This window comes from Mustela erminea, chromosome 20 (assembly GCF_009829155.1).
Source record: "Mustela erminea isolate mMusErm1 chromosome 20, mMusErm1.Pri, whole genome shotgun sequence".
Taxonomy (NCBI): Eukaryota; Metazoa; Chordata; class Mammalia; order Carnivora; family Mustelidae; genus Mustela; species Mustela erminea.
Genome location: NC_045633.1, coordinates 16595616 through 16611155, shown reverse-complemented (window position 1 = coordinate 16611155; position 15540 = coordinate 16595616). Strand labels below are relative to the sequence as shown.

At 49.6% G+C, this 15540-nt stretch overlaps 1 long non-coding RNA gene across 7 annotated transcripts in view; it reads right to left on the bottom strand.

The window, feature by feature from the left end:
• LOC116581082 overlaps positions 1 to 14927 on the bottom strand; it is a 76114-nt gene extending 61187 nt beyond the window's left edge. For 5 of the 7 annotated variants that reach the window (XR_004281874.1, XR_004281878.1, XR_004281876.1 and 2 more), the window contains exons 1-5: positions 14759 to 14927; positions 12853 to 12908; positions 7005 to 7147; positions 5613 to 5872; positions 4418 to 4554 (exon numbers count right to left, since the gene is read on the bottom strand). This is a non-coding gene — a long non-coding RNA (uncharacterized LOC116581082). Of the gene's footprint in view, positions 1 to 4417; positions 4555 to 5612; positions 5873 to 7004; positions 7148 to 12852; positions 12909 to 13591; positions 13631 to 14758 lie in introns of all 7 variants that reach the window. The other 2 variants (XR_004281875.1, XR_004281877.1) reach the window with 2 other exon arrangements.
• Between the last annotated feature and the right edge of the window lie 613 nt (positions 14928 to 15540).

The following is a 15540-nucleotide window of genomic DNA, read 5'->3' as shown; positions in this document are numbered from 1 at the left end:
ATTCAGTTTTTAGATGCTGAGGGGTTATTTATCTCTCCGTATCTCCCACCTACTGGCTCTAATCGTACTTCCCAGTGGAGCCACAAAATAAATCTTGTTTCTCTTCCCTTAGTGCCACTCAGGCATATGAAGACAGTGCTTATATCCCTGACAAGTCTTTTTTTTTTGTGGGTGAGGGGTATAAAAGAATAAGGACAATGCCTCAACCTTTCTGTCTGGTATTCTACAAATAAATTCCAATCATCTTTATCTTTTTTGAAATGGTGGCCTTGACTTCAGGTGTAAGACCTCACAGTGCTGACCAGACATGGAATATAACCTCCTTTTTCCTGGACAACATACCTCTATTGATGCAACCCAAAATACACTTAAGTCTTTCAAATGTTTCATGTTTCGTTTTTATGTGGCAGCCACATTATACTGCTTAAATCAGGAGCTGAAAAGATCCTTGAATCTGGAGCTGAAAAATCAAATACTGTCAGAGGCCAAGCAGGTAAAACAAATGAGTAAAACATTATGCGTGAGGCCTGTGGTGACCTGAAGAATTCATCCCCCTTTCAAAAATGGGCAGCAGCTCTTAGCTACAGCTGATTGCTGCCATGCAGGGTGTAGGCTTGGTGTTAAAAATTAGGAACTTTCACATAAAAATCCAGACTTGCAACTTCTTTAAAAGGAAAAAAAAAACAAAACCCAAACATCTGGCAACTTTGTGCTCAGATTCTAACGTGACTAGGGCTGAGCTGTGGCTGCCAGAGGCTCCTGGGCGATCCTTCAGAAGCAGCCAAGACGGCACCGGACACTTGCATGTGACCACACTGACCTCTTCTGTCAAATGGCGTGGGTCAAACTGTACCCAGTCTCCCGGTGCAGCAAGGTTCAGATGCTCTGTTTTCAGAAGTCATTTATGGAAGTGATAACAAAGGGGGAGGCCCCATCTGGAAGGTTTTGGAGGCTTACCATCTTGCACTATATTATGAAAACTTCTGCAAGCTCATTACTTCAGTATCTCTGGTACAAAAAGGTTTATGGAACACAAAACCAGAGAGGAGGAGGGAGTAGGGGTGGCGTAGGGGCACTATGCAGTTAGAGAGGTCAGGGAAGGCTGCTCTGACAAGGTGACTTTGACTAACTAGAAGCCTGACTGAAGAGAGCAAATAAGCCATGAGGATGGTGGGGAAGAGAATGTTCAGGCAGCTAGTGCAAAGGTCCTGAGGTCAGAGTATTCTTGGCATGTTTGAGAAGCGGCGAGGGATCTGTGACTGTGGAGCACAAGGAGGGCTGAGCAGTGCTGGAGGATCAGATGAGGGGAGAAGGTGGGGGGCTGTGTCATGTATGGCTGACGGGCCACGTGGGGATCTGGGCTGTCAGTGCGATGTCAGTATTCAACAAAGATGCATGAGCTCCTTCTACGTGCTAGGTATCGTGCAAGGTGTTAGAGACCTATCGGTGAACAAAATGGATAAAATCCTTCAACTCACAGGGCTTAAATTCTAGTGGAGGGAATGCACGTGTGTGTGTGTGTGTGTGTGTGTGTGTGTGTGTGTGTGTGATATAAAATAAACAAGGAGCTTATGTAGTATGCACACAGAGAAAAATAAAGCATGGAGGGGAGACCGGCATGACCTAAGGTCAGTGTTTCTGACTCTCGGAAACCCAGTGTACTAATTTTTGAGAGTTTCCCCTTGCTGTCAGGTCTACCCGACTCTGAAGACTTGTGTTCATCCTTCCAAGATCCAGCAGACCTCCGCATCAGGGGTTCTCAATGGCGGCATCCTTGCCATCTGGGGCTGGATCGTTCTCGGCGGTGGGGCCACCCTGAGCTCCGCAGGAGGGTGAGCAGTGTCTCTGGGCCACCCCGTTGATGCCAGGAGCACCTCCCCGCTCTGCGCGGACGACCAGAAATGCGTCCGTCTATCTCCACGTGTTCAGACGCGGCTGAAACCAGCCCCTTTGAGAAGCACCGGCCTACGGGGAACTGTTTCTGACTTTCCACGGGTCATTATAAAATCAGGTGGGTCTCAAGTTGTCCACAGAGTGGACAGTACGTCCCCTACTCCTGCCTGTCCCTGGAGAGCCTGGTGTCTTTCCAGGGAGTGGGAAGGAGATGAAAGTACCAACACGTCATCAGGGGGTTAACAAGAAAACAATCGCTTCTTGATTCGACATCCCGGGGACACTGCCTTCCCCCTCCGGGAATGGTGCCTCTTCTAATGTCTATCGTGGAAACTTCCAAACACACACAACGACGACGGAGTGAACATGGCCCAGCGCCGACCGCGATCATCGTAGGGCCAATCTTGTTTCGCTCCCATCCCTTCTCCGCCTCCCCCGCCGCCAAAGCCTTCCTCTCCCACGTTATCTTGGAGTTTCATCTCAGCACTCGATCTTTTAATTTATAAAGCTTTCAGGACGGACCTCTAAAAGGTAAGGACAATTAAGAACGTAGCCACAATACCATGATCACAGCTAAGGGATTAATAATTCTTTAAGACCATCCAATATCCTGTCAGTGTCTAGGAGCTATAATCGCTTCCTCTTTCTTCTCCGTCCTCCTACACGCAATCTGGGAGCCCCGTCATCCTGTCAACTCCAGACCCATCCCGAGCCCGGCCGTTCTGCCGCCTTTCGGCAAATGCCAAGCCAGCCTCGTCCAGGACACTCTCTGGCCTCTGTCCACTTCCTGAGCCCACCTGCTGTCTCTGCTCCTCCCTACCCCCCCCCCCCCCCCCAGCCAGCCACACTGGGCTCCTTGCCGGTCCCCAAACGCGCCCAGTGCTCTCTCTCTCTCTCTCCTTGGGGCCTCACACTGGCTCTCACGTGCTCCCTGGTGCCCAAACTCTCTTCAATCAGGGCCTGTCCCCAGTTTATTCAGTCTCTAGAGCACATCAGGGGTTCATGGTGTAAGCAACAGACTCTCCCAGGAAATCCATTGAAAAACGCAGTGGCTCCAACTGCCCGCCTCAGACACAGGCCCAGGGGACTCATGCAGGGGTCTCTGCGTGGAGCCGGTGCCCCGGAGCCTGCTGAGCTAAGTGGTCCCCCGACCCCACGGTGAGAAACCACGGACCGGAGCCAGTTCTGAGAGGGCGTCCCGTCTCTGTGCAACGCTGCCTCCCAGCAAACACAGGAGACGAATTTTGCAGTGCTGTAGAGACCTTCCAGAGATGCTCAGCTACCTTGTTAATCGAAGCTCAACAAAACTGGGGCCGGAGGTTGGGATAAAAATAGCTTTGTGCAGGTTAAAAGGTAAAATGAGCCTTTGGCATCAGGGATTTACTTCTCAAGTGTGGGGGGGAGGTTGGGGGTTGGTCTGAGGCGTGAATACTCGTGTCCTAGTATTTGAGTTGGTCATTTGAACCAGCTACGCTGTGTTGCACACGCTGCCCTGACAATGAGATCATCTCAGCAACGTCACGTAGGAGTTTCCAGGGGCTGCCATGACAAATGACCAGGAATGGCTGAGAGCAACAGAAATTTTTTCTGTCACAGCTGTGCAGGTTGGAAGCCTGAAAGAAGGGGCTGGGAGGGCCCTGCTTTTTTTGAAGCCTCGAGGGAAGACTGTGCTCCGTGTTTCTTGCTTAATTTCTGGTGCTGCTGGAAATCCAGGGGGTTCCTTGGCTTGCAGACACATCATTCACTCCAATCTCTGCCTGCTGTCCCCAAGTGGCTTGATTTATCCTGATGTGTTTGCATCTGTGTCCAGATGCCCCTCTTCTTGTGGGATCAAGGCTTTCCCTAATGATTGTGTCTTCACCAGATCCCCTCTGTGGCAACCCTATTTCCAGCAAGGTCCTGTCATAGGTGCGGGCGCAGGTGCGGGGTTACAGGCTGGGGCTGTGTGTGGCGCCCTTATGTACACGGGGAACCTTGCTCAGCCCCACCCCCTCACAGGTGGGCAAAATCCCCTGTCACACCCACCTGGGTTTGCAGCCACTTGGGCTCTGGTCCCGAGATCTTGGGAGTCTCAAAATTGAAGGCAGATGATTCAATGTCAGTGTCTTAGGAGATTTTGGTAATTACATGACAGCCCTCCCATCGGGAAACTCAAAGTTGGGTTCTGGACTAAACCATAAGGAAGTAGGGGCTTTTCCAAAGACTGTACATTTCCAAATTCGGTCATTTCTCGGGTTCTCCCCCACCGTTCTGTGCCCTTCCCCAAAGAAGATCCTATGACGAGACCGGTGGGAGGTGTGTGTGGCGGGGAAGATGAGGGCTTGTCCGAACCCTCCAGCTACGTGGCCTTGTGTGATCTAACCCTTGTCTAATTCTGTTACTCTCTATTTATCGCTGAACTGATTCATTCAACGTTGGCCCAGGAACGAGGCGAGCTTTTGCTCTAGGCCACCTGCTAGGTAGCCCCATGGGGGCTGAGGCTACAGACTAGAGTGAACAGAACACACCAAATCTGTCTACTTACGGAGCCTTCATTATGGAGGAGCAGACGGGGAACCAAGGAATGAATCAGCCGCCGCTGTCGGCTTCCACTGCGTCTTTTGGTTCTAAGAAGTCTGACATTCCAACAGGCCATGACCATGGGTCCCATATCGTCCAGACCTGAGAGGGGGGAAGAGACATGAGTCTCTTGCACACACACCTAGATGTGGGGAGGGCTGTGTGCCAGCCCTGTTCCAGCCCCAGGCAGGGCTGTCCGTGCAAAGGACAGCCAGTAAGCAGGGGCTCTCTCTTCGAAGACACCTTTCCTTAAAGCGACTAGCAGCCAGTTGGGAGCAGGGACCCAAGGACGAATGTTTTACATCTTCTCTAATTTCACTATCGATTCTGTTTTCCATCCCAGAACTCATTCCGATTCGTAACGTTCCAACCGCACAGGAGACGGCGGGCAGGGAGAGGCGGGGAGAGGCAGGAGCGCACCTGCTCTTCAATGCGCCCCTCCTGGGGCTGAGTCGAGGGTGAGGTGCGTGAGGCACTTGTCTGGGGTGCAGAATTTAAGAGGGTGCCCCCAAACACAGCAATCACGGGAAGTACTATTTTAACGCGGTATTTTAACAGATCAATATTAACGCAGAACACCTCGAAAGAGAGACTGTATCAGCAAAACTCCTACCCCCAGGCCTAGCACATAGTAGGCATTCAGGAAATCAAACACAGGAAGGGGGAGACAGTAATCATGCTAAGTCCGTCCAGTGTTCTTTTAAAAACTCTGCTTCTCTATGTTCATCTAATCCCCATGATAATACCCGTGAGGTGACTTTCACCCCATTTTACAGATGGGGAAAATGAAGGCACGCAGATGGGAAAGGATAATTTACATTCCTGCAGCGAACAAGGGCTGGAACCTTCCTAGGTACAGGGGATTAGGGCTTTAATGTATTTTTGGGGAGAAAGCACCCCACGGCACGAAGATTTTCCCTGGAGAAAGATGGGAATGGAACCCCGGGTCATCTGGTGCCAGCATCTGTGGGAAGAACCATTTTCACCACTGACCCTCAAAGCGGAAGAAAAGGGACCCCAATGTTTCCACTGTTTCTCTGAGTCTTGTTTTGGGCTCACCTGAACAGACTAAGGCCTACGGGGACATTTCCTAATGCTCATGAATAAATAAAATTAAATAAGAGAAGCCATCTCTCTGGGACCCGAGAGCTTCAGAATACCTGTTCAACGTGGAAGGAAGAAAAACCAGCTCCTCGGCTCCTCTTGGGCTCAACGTCAGCCTCACTGATGACACTACTGATCTGATTCACTGTGAGGCCCATGGCAGCCGGAAAGATGACACCAGCCCGGAGAAGGAGGAGGGGGCAAAGTGGGAGGGCACCCCTGATGTCACCGCTCTTGACGGCAATTCCTGGGGAGACATGACCAGCTCTCCTCAGGAAAGATCCTTCGGACGACTCCAGCAGCCCTTTAGGTGGCCCTAAAGCAATGAGGACAAAAGAAAGAGGTGTCAGAACCAATAAGTCTCTGAGATCAATAACACGGCTTAATTTGGATGGAAAAATTCTATTATGGCCTCTTTGGAAAGCAGAGCGCTATACAGAGCTAGGAGCTTAAACGGGATGTCCCTATCTCTCTGTCGGAGCTCCCCACTTAGCAACTTCCCAGAACCCCCGGCGTTATGACTCAACCTAATGCGATTTCTTCACCTGCTTGCTGGTCTCCTGACCACGCTACCCACAAGCATCTTCCCAATGCTCTCATGGGGGGGATGGGCAGCTCCGGACGCTGCCTGGGAGCCTTTACACCTTGGCCATTGGACGTGCTACTGCTCAGGCTCCGCCCCCTTAGATGCCCCACCCCCTGCCGTCCATAAGGATGTGAACGATCCTTCCGTGGTTGCGTAACTGAGCTCCTGGGGAATGGGCAGCACATCCTCTTGTCTTCTGGGTGCTGCTTTGCCTCTGGCTTAGGGCCAGGCATGCGATCGGTGCTTGGGGACGTATCCAAGTCAGGGGGCTTGAAAAGGCCACCGGAGGAGGGTTTGGACCGTGGAGATCAGCAACCCGACAGATGGCTCATTTGGCCCTGCACATTCCCTCCCCACATCTGGCAAGGTTAGTAACCCAGCGCAAGTGCATCACAGCCCTGATGCTTCTGCACTGGGAACTGTGGCTTTCAGTCACCGGGACATTTGGGCAGCACAAAGACAAAGCCACACATATACGCACACACACATATATATACACACTGGCAGAACTCGCACACAAGCACATACACAGAAACACACACAAGAGATAGCAGGTCTCACGCTTTTTTGAACGGGCAGGGAAATATCCAAGGCATGACAGGAACAGTGAAAAGGGAGGCTCTAAGTCCGGGAAGACTCAGAGACGCCCGGTGGTGGCACTAAGCCTGGCCTTTGTCTTCAGGGGTGAGAATGTGATCACTGGGCTGGGGTTCAAGGACACGGCCTGGCTGTGCCAGATGTTATCTGCACCTGCCCCAGTATTGTGTAGCGGACTGGAATTCACACATCAAGGCGACTTCTTCCCAAGACGCCCTCAGTAAATCACAGGTAGATGGGTGGGCATGGAAAAAAAGATAGAGACCTGTGTCTGGTAAGGTGCTGACTTCCCAGAGCTTTTCCCAGGGGCTGGAGGCACGTCTGGGTCTCCTTGGTGCCTTCCGTGGTCTATTTCTGTCTTCTGCTTAGAAAATGGGAAGTCGACAGCAGGGCAAGTCCCAGAGCACCCTAGATCAGGAAAAGGAAAAAAATAAAAAGCTCTTTATAGCCGAGTTCTTTTCCTACCTTATATAAATCAACTCCAAAGATTTGCTCTCCGTGATTTCTCACTGGGGCTGAGCTGGGCACCTTGGCCTCTCATGTCTGGTCTTGAGTAAACAGGTCATCGCCACAAAGACAGAGCCCGTTCCAATGCAGCTTGCATTTCTTCTCCTGGTCCCCCTTTGGCTGCCACCTCCCACACACTGGCACAAGGATCACGTGAGCCACGGTGCACAGGCACCCGAGGGCCTGGATCCAGTCCCAGCCCCACTGCCGCCAAGCTGTGAGAATTTGGGTGATTCACTTAACCTGTCTGAGCCTCTGTCCACCCACTGGGAAAACAGTGTGTCTACTTCACAGGGTCCTGGTTAGGATTAAATCAAACAACAAGCCAGTAAACTGTTGGACGCAGAGCTGAGGCTCAATAAATGGTGATTATTATGATTACCGATAAATGCTTCTATCAATCTCAAACCAACTGCTTGGTGTAGTAGAAAGACACCACCACTGCTGTCAGATGGGCCTGAGTGAGAATCCAGACTCTACCATTTATTAGGTAGGTGAGTCACTTAACAACTCTGGACCTCGGTTTCTTCATCTGTAAAGTGGGTAGGATAACCTCTCGCCCCAGGACAGATATGTCCCCTCCCCTTCCTCATCACTTGCTCTGGGGAAACCAGCTGCCATATTGTGAAAAGCAAACAGGTAGCCTATGCAGAGTCCCCCTTGCAGAGGTGAGGAAATGACCTCTCCAGCCAGCCGGTGAGATCTCCAGTCCTGCCAACAGCCACGTGACTCATCTGGGAAGCACACGGCTTCCCAGTGGAGCCTTCAAATGGTTACAGCTCCGGCTGACATCTTGAACTGAAACCTTATGAGACACTCTGAGCCTCAACCACCCTGCTAAGTTGCTTCCAGATCCCTGCCCCACAGAAACCGTGAGATAGTAACTATCTATTATTTCAAGCTGCTGGGTTTTGAGGGTGCTTTGTTATGCAGCAACAGATAACTAACACATGCACCCATTAACTTCTGCTTCCTTCTTATTGGTTGGCCTGTGTCACATGGTCATTCCAGCCTCAAGGGAGGCTGGGAAACGTAGTTTTAAACCAGGCAGAAGGCCAACGGGATCAAACAGAGGGCTCTGCTTAGCAAGGAAGAAGAGGAGAATGGATATTGCATCAGGCTATTTCTTTCCTGCTGCTTTATTACATTTCTTATAGCATAAAGTGACAGGGAGTTGAAATTTTCTCTCCCTCCCCCTTTTTTTCTTTTCCTTTACTAGTTTGGGGTAGAGAGGCAGTAATTCAGTTTATATAAAATGGGAGCATTATGGCTTCAGTTGCATTGTTTCAAATAAATTTTGGGGACAAGAAAAGTATGCAGAAGTCTTATCTCCCCCCTGTAAATACGTCAGTTACAAAAGACATCTGCGTCATCCATCAACCATTTAATTTCTTAAGAGGATGTTAATTTAAGAACCTTTCTACTGGCCAACTGTACGGCTGTGCACAGATTTGGAAGGAAGGATTTATAGTCTCTTAATTTTTCTAACTGGCACATTCTCTTTTATTCCTTTTCAAGAGGAGAAGACCAAGATGCCATCATAATATTTTATGTCATATACTTGAATATCTGCCACAAGAACATTTTACTTTCTTTTCCTAATTAAATAAGGGAGTGCAATCCAGTTTTTAATGTTCTCATAAAACACATTCATCACACCAAAAGCCTTTTTGTACTGCTTTCCAGTGGGAAGGAAACTAACATTCACTGAAGACCTACTGTGCACCAGGTGCTTTACGTGTATTAGCTGCTTTATATGCACATAGTAGGCCTACAATAGAGGTCACTATTGTTATGTCTATTTTGGGGGTGAAATTCACAGAATTTCTTGCCCAGGGGAGAGTTGAGGTTTGCATCCATCTGGTTTCTTTCTTTTCTCTCTCTCTCTCTTTTTCTTTCTTTTTTTAAAAAGATTTTGTTTATTTGAGAGAGAGTGAGTGAGAAAGAGATTGCGCACAAGCAGGAGGAGTGGCAGAAGGAGAGGGAGAAGAGGTGTCCCCTCTGAGCAGGAAGCCTGACGTGGGTCCTGATCCCAGGACCCCAGGATCATGACCTGAGCTGAAGGCAGATGCTTAACCGATTGAGCCACTCAGGTGCCCCAGAGGGCTCTGGTTTCAAAGTCTTTCCATGCCACTAAATTGTCACTTACCCCTGCTCTCTCTAGGCACCCCCCAACACTTAAGAAGGACAAATCGATCCTTCATGACTAACATTTAACTTCCTTCTATTTGTTGGTTCTTTGACCCAGTTAAAAGAAAAGTTAATGCCAAAACTTTTAGGCACTTACACAGTGCCTAATTGGATTTTTAATATTTGATGTGCTCAGAAACCTATGAAGAATTTGTGCTAATTCTGAGCTGATTATCACATTCTGACATGTTTTATGGTTTGTGAACTGTAGCCTTCAGGACATTCTTGAACTTTTCCCTCTAATTATCACTGTGTGACTGTGAATGATGCCACTGTCCAAGGATCCTGTCAGGACTTCATTTTTCGTCATTTTTTTTTTTAAAGGAATTTAGGGGAAGACGGATCTGGCTTTTCTGAAGATGTTGGCTCAATGACTAATTGGTGGTATTCTGTTGCCCATGATGGGTTTTCACTGGATTCCATCAAAAGTCAACCAGTGACCACAATGAATTTGGGTGACAGGGTCATCTTCAGTCAAGATTTTGTTTTCTACTCTTTTTTTAAAATTAGAAATTGTTGGGGAGGTTATTTTAGATTCACATTCAGTTGTAAGAAATAATACAGAGCGATCCCTTGGATCTTCTACCCAGATTCCCTCAATAGCAACATCCTGCAAAAGTAGGACAATATCACGACCAGGATATTGGCACTGATTGAGTCCAGATACAGAATAACTCCATCACCACGGAGGTTCCTCCTGTTCTCCTTTTATGGCCATATCCAGTGAAGGGATTTTGACTGCAAAGAATGAAGTCAACTGGGGAGAGTTTCAGTTAAAAAAAAAATGTCTTGGACGTAGTTAATACCTGCTGTTGTCTGCACATGATTTCCTGTTCCGTCTCTTCTTTTTCCATCATGTGACTCTGATGCAGCTGTCAGTCACAGACCCTGGTTCAGAGACCAGTTGGGTGACCCCAGCCCAGCCAACCACAGTAGACCATGTCTCAGTTCACAGGGATTGGTGGTGGGCGACCACGTCTTTGATTCTGGCCTAAAGACATTCCTTGGGGCTTTCTGACGTGGAGCTGGAAAAGGGGTTTGCTTCTGGGGTCCTGGAGCTAAAATGATGGGGAGCTGTGGCTTGCAACCTATTTCCTACCATGTAGGAAAATTCTGGAGGAAAAGAGAATGAAGTCCCCCACACAAATACTGGGAACATGGGAGATGAGCCAGTGACAGAGAAGGCGACATTGTTTCCTCTCCGGGCACAGTCCTGCCTGAGGTCACCTCCTTCTCTGTACTTACTGGTATATAAATCAGTAACATCCTTATTTTAAGTTGGTTTGAGTTCTAGCACTTTCCACCCAAAGAATGCCATGAAGGCGGGAGAGTCCCAGGAAGTTTCCTGGGCCCAAGCACTGTGAGGCTTCTCGAAGGTTTGGAATCAGGAACTGAAGGCATGAGGACCCAGCAGGTCTCTCTACCTGGTTGTGTCCTGCTTCTTCTTCCTGGGTACCACTCTCTTCCCTTTCTCAGCAGTCCGGCCTTTTCTTTTCCTCCAGGCTCATGGCTGGCAGAAGGTGCCCACTCCCTCAGCCTCTTCCAAGTGGCTGTCCCCTAGTCCAGATTCCATTCTCCTGGGGGAGACAATCTACGTGGCCCAGCTACAGCTGGATGTCCACCCCCGGTGAGGTAGTTGCAGACAGGGGGCAGGGCCACGTGCGGCTAGCTGGCCCACCTTAGAGGGCTGCTGGGGACCCGTCTGATATTTGCTCTAGAGGGATCCCTACCCCAGTCTTGGGGTGCAGAGTTCTCCCATGTTGGCCATGCATATTAAAACCCATCGGGGAATCTGAAAATATTTATTTTGGTCACCACCACCAGAGACTCTCATTTTATTGATCTGGGCTGGGGTCTAGAAACCAGTGTTTTTAAACAGAACTTCCAAGATGATACCTGTAGGAGGCCATGGTAGAGAGTCACAGGGGTAGGTTTAAAGGGGATCCAGTGGTAAATCTGGACCTGGCCTGGACCACCTGGTAAAGCCACGGGGAGCCTGAGTGCATGCTCCTGGTTCAACTTTTCTTCTTTTCTCAGTTTAGAGGATGAACACAGATAACCACGATTAAAGATGGCCAACTGGTACTCCTGCGTCTTCTATAACTCCTTCTCCACGGCTTCTTTCGGCCAACTTGTGTGATTTATGTAATTTGGGCGTTCTATCTATTACTGCTGCTGGAACCAACATTTCAAGCAACATCCCGGTCCACCAGGAATGATGGGAGCTCAGAGGGTTCGAAGAGCTCATAAGAAGGAGAAATAAATCATTAGATGAGATTTCCAGGTACCCATACCCCTGAGATGAAAACAAAGGTCGTATTTCCAAGGTAGGGTCTCTCTTCTGATCATGCCTCTGCTGGTTTTCATGGGATGTTGGTTGTTATGGCGATGGAGTGCAGACCGAACCAGGAAGGGACCGCGAGAAGTGGTTTTCAGAAACTGATGTGTGCCTTGTCCAAATTCAGCTCCCCGAGATAGGCATGGCCCAGCCATAGCTGGGCCTATGGTGTTTACTTACTTGATGTCTTCTATGACGGAGGAAGGACTGGGGTTCGTTTAGTTGTGTGACTCAGGTGGCTGGGATGCCTTGTTTGAAGCTGTCTGTCTGGAGGGATGTACGTCTGAGGCTACGTGTGAGAGACAGGCTACAGGTAGGGCTAGAATGCCCATAGGACGTCTTCAGACGCTCATCTGGAGCCTGGGCTGGGCTTGATGGAAGAGCAGGGAGACTGGCCGCCACTGCCCTCTCTCCCACAGCCTCCTGACATGGTGGGGTCAGGACACCTGGACTTGTCACGTGGCAGCCGGCTCCCTCCAGACCAGTCATTCCAACACCAAGGAAGTGGAAGTTGCCAGTCTCTTCAAATCAAGGGCCAGAAACTAGGACCCTATCACCGCCATAATGTATTGGTCACATGGCCCCAGAAACCACCCAAAGTCTGGGCAGACTCCTCCCATATCTTGAAGAGAAAAATGTGAAAGATTTTGTAGCCCCTTAAAACCAATCTTTACCACTTAGGAAAGGACTTTCATAAAACACTCATGTGTTTCTGTTGAGTGGGGGATTCGGAAGGTCCACAAATGCCCCACATACTAGGAGCTGGCCTGGGCTTTATCTCTGTCGTGTCATCTCAATCCTCCAGGAGACCACGATCCCCAAGGGGGTGGGGGAGTTCTCGTGCCAAAGGAGAAGGGAAGGCTTTGGGGTCCTATTGACCACGGGTCTGATACTCATTTCTCGTGTAACTTGGTGGAAATCACATCGGCACTCAACGCCCCAGTTTCTTCAAAATGAAATGAAGATAATGATGGTGACCTCTCAGCGCTGTGCGGGTGAAGTAAGGTCATATACAGAGAGCCCCAAGCTTCTAGAATCTCTGGTGGGTTGAACGCATCAAAGCCACTGCTCTATCTACCGGCTGCTTCCCAACAAGGCAAATGACCGGACTTCTCTGAGTCTCTGTTTCCCCATCTGCAAAACAGGTGTAGGGGGAGGGCTGCTGTGACGACAACGTGGGGTGGAATTTGGAGTGTCCCCATCCAGCCACACTTCTCTCTTTCTCAGTGTACCCTCAGCGCCTCCGCACCTCCTAACCTTGTTTTATAAATGGTCACCAACCTAACGTGGTATTGGTTATCAAGAATGTAAGGCGGAGGGGCGCCTGGGTGGCTCAGTGGGTTAAAGCCTCTGCCTTCGGCTCAGGTCATGATCCCAGGGTCCTGGGATCGAGCCCCGCATCGGGCTCTCTGCTCAGCGGGGAGCCTGCTTCCTCCTCTCTCTCTGCCTGCCTCTCAGCCTACTTGTGATCTCTGCCTGTCAAATAAATAAATAAAATCTTAAAAAAAAAAAAAAAGAATGTAAGACGGAAACTTCCCTTTCTGAAAATGGAGACTCATTAAACGTGTCCTTGTTGCTACTGACTCCCTTGACACCAACTAGTAACTGACAGGCCATCTGGAGACTGGCCAAGGGGCACCTCTCTACCGCGGACTGTGATACGCGGTGTTGGGTTCCACCAAGCCCTTAAAAATGGTCAGGTTCCCCTCCTTCTCTCTTTTCTTCCTCTCTCCCCTTCCTCCCTGCACCCCTCCACCCGCCCCTCCCTGCACCCCTCCATCTCTTTCCTCCATCTCTTCCTCTTCCTTCCTACTCACCCGTCCAACAAAAGCATCTCTTCAGCTGTCCTGGACATTCTGAGTAAGAAACAGAGTCCAGAAATGACAAAGGTAGAGGTGGACGGAGTAGGGCAGCAGAAGGACAGGAGGGAGACACTTGCCCATTTATTAGGGTATAAGGACAAGGGCTTCCTTCTCCCCCACAACAAGAAGGAGCCCTTTCCTCACCACAGACAACCACTATTGCTATAAATTGATAAATTCTTTTTTTTTTTTTTTAAGATTTTATTTATTTATTTGACAGGCAGAGATCACCGGTAGGCAGAGAGGCAGGCAGAGAGAGAGAGCAGGAAGCAGGCTCCCTGAGGAGCGGAGAGCCCGATGCGGGGCCTGATCCCAGGACCATGGGATCATGACCTGAGCCAAAGGCAGAGGCTTTATCCCACTGAGCCACTCAGGCGCCCCTAAATTGATAAATTCTTTAACAGAGATTAGTCCTTCCCTGGGTGTTCAGGAGACACGTATCCACTGGGTCCCCTTGGCTCTGGTGGGGAACCATTTTTATTTAAAAGAATCAAGTGGGGGGGGGCGTGTTTGCCTTTTCTCTGCTGTCCAAAGGAATGTGAAGCTGGCTTTCTAGTCTACTCCCGCACCAGGGATATAACTGGGTTCCATTCCTGATAAGGATATTTTAAGAAATTCTAAAAATCAGTAATGAAAACTGTTCCCCTTTCTCTAAAGTTCTGCAGCGAAAACAATTTTTTTTTTTTTTCCTGGCCAACCAGACTACATGTGGCTGAGTTTGGGATTTTCTTATTGTGCCCCAATCCCAGTCCTGTTTAAACAACACGTTCCGTGTTTACTGGCAGCAAACACAGACCCAAAGCCTTCACACACGGGCAGGGGTGAGACTGCATGAATCACCTTACCTCGGGAGGAAAATGCGTTAGTGCTTGGTGCTGAGCTTCAGAAATGGGGCCCCTGGGAACGAGGAGATGGCCAGAGGTGGGGCCTCCAGGCCTGGAGAAATGCCCACACCAGCCCTCTGCGCCCGTCTTCTTCCCAGGGTCCCACCTGCCCAGAACACCGAGGAAGCATCTTTCAGCAGAGCAAAGGCTAGGAGATGCCAGGCTCCTTTATCCCGTGGTTACACCACCAGGGGCAGCAGACACAGCGAGATACACGGACTTATGTGTATACACTCACCTACGATATGCCAGGCACTGTGCTAAATCCCAGGGATCCCCGGGAGGGACTCTCCAGCCTGACGGGCGAGACTTGGGAGGCAGGCGCTGAGTCTGAAAATGGACTTTGCTTGTGCTGTCCTCATGGCTGGCGCGCCCGCCCCAGTCCAGCCTAGGGAGCTTCTATTTACTTTAAAAACCTCACTTGACATCACTTCCTCCCTGAGAAATTTCCCCTGACGCGGGGAACATTCCTCTTCTTCCTTCCTTTTCCTGTGTCCCACCACGGACTCGGATCCATTCTCTTTCCCTGTCTCCCTGTCTCTGTCTCTGTCTCTCTCTCTCTCTCTCTCACACACGGTGCCGTTCATACTCTGTGGCATCTGTTTGCTTACATGTCAGTCTCCGCCACGAGGCTTCCATGGGCTTTTTGAGGACAAGGCTAGTCTCTTATTTATTTCTGTATCCCTATTTTTAAAACTCGGTTCCTGGGATGTAGCAGGCACTCAAAAATGTTTGTTAAAGGAATGAATAAAAGTGTAATTTTGGATCCGTCCCATCCATTTCTGGATTTTTATGTCCTCAACTGCCCCAAATAAAACTTGTGATAATGCTGAGGCCCTTGTAAGGCCCAACATTCTCTGACTTTACAGAGTGCCGGCTTACGGGGCACTGTTGTGTGCTGGAGTCAACGGGGATGCGTTCGTGGATCCAGGAGGACAGGAGACATTTCGGTTTGTGATGGCGAAAAACAAAGAAAAAGATGGTGCTGTGGGGTGACCTCAGGCTTAGTGATGCCTCCTG